The sequence below is a fragment of the Panulirus ornatus genome, chromosome 2 (genome assembly GCF_036320965.1).
Source record: "Panulirus ornatus isolate Po-2019 chromosome 2, ASM3632096v1, whole genome shotgun sequence".
NCBI lineage: Eukaryota > Metazoa > Arthropoda > Malacostraca > Decapoda > Palinuridae > Panulirus > Panulirus ornatus.
The window spans coordinates 77,500,553-77,501,851 of NC_092225.1; positions in this window are offsets into that span (position 1 = coordinate 77,500,553).

The window sequence follows — 1,299 nt, forward strand, 5'->3', positions numbered from 1 at the left end:
TATATATATATATATATATATATATAATATATATATATATATATATATATATATATATATATATATATATATATATATATATATATACTACATTGCAACTTACATATAAATAGAATCATCAAGCTTCACTATATTAACTTTACTATATTTAAATATAAACAAGGTCTAACCGAGGTTACTTGGTTTAGCAAGACGTGAGAATATCATCAACTGGCCCTCCAGCCCTGGGTTCAAATTGTCGTTCTGACGTATTTCGAGTTCAGTGCTGATACAGGACCATTGATTATAGGACTATCTTGTTAGTCTGTGTAACTCCGCCTTACCCAATCCACGTCTTCAATGGCTTTCTGTTACTACAAACGGGATTACAAAGGAAAGGCTTCCTTTGTTAGTTTCATGAATACCTTCGTTCAAATGAAGGGAAAGACTATTACTATGAAGCGGTACCTTATCAGCAGGAAAGAGCTGCAGCAACGGTATGAAAGTTACTGCAAGATACATAACGAGCCCGTGGCTTCCAACGTAAACATCGGCCGCCATTTGGGTTCCCTCGGCATCATGTGTGACACCAAGATTGGACCCGTTGGGAAACAGGAACGATACTATTCTGGTATCATGTGGCTCGATGGCGCAGGATCACCAACTGAAATGCAAAGAAAATGGAGAAAGCCGCCCAAACGTATCATGAAGGCCGTGCAAGAGAAGATCGAGAGGAATCGGTTGAGAGACGATATCGCTCACAGTATATTGAAATTTATACCCAAGACTTCCCCTGATCTCCAGACACAGCCAGTCACAGAGACCAACAGCCCCGATCCCCAGACAGAGCCAGTCACAGAGACCACCAGCCCCGCTTCCCAGACGCAGCAAGTCACAGAGACCATCAGCCCCGGTCCCCAGACACAACCAGTCACAGAGACCACCAGCTCCGCTCTCCAGACACAGCCAGACACACAGCCCAATAGCCCCTTCCCCCACACAGAGCCACAAGATCCTGATATTGAGGAAGCAAATGAATTTCTCGATGATTTTTTGCTTTCACTGGAGAAGAACTGATGAGATCCTTATAGACAAGACAAAATGTTAAAAAAGAATCTATATCAGTTCACTTATGGAGTGAGATCTTTGACGGAGCTGTGCTGCCTATAGCACAGCCTACCAAAGGGTGATCTTTGGTGTCGTGCAGTAACCTCATGAGGGCGGAGTCCGGCTACACTTTCTTTACCGAGGAAAAGATCTCTGCACTAATATTGAGTTTCTCCGTTGGCGGCAGGGTAAACACCCATCCCCCCCGAAGCT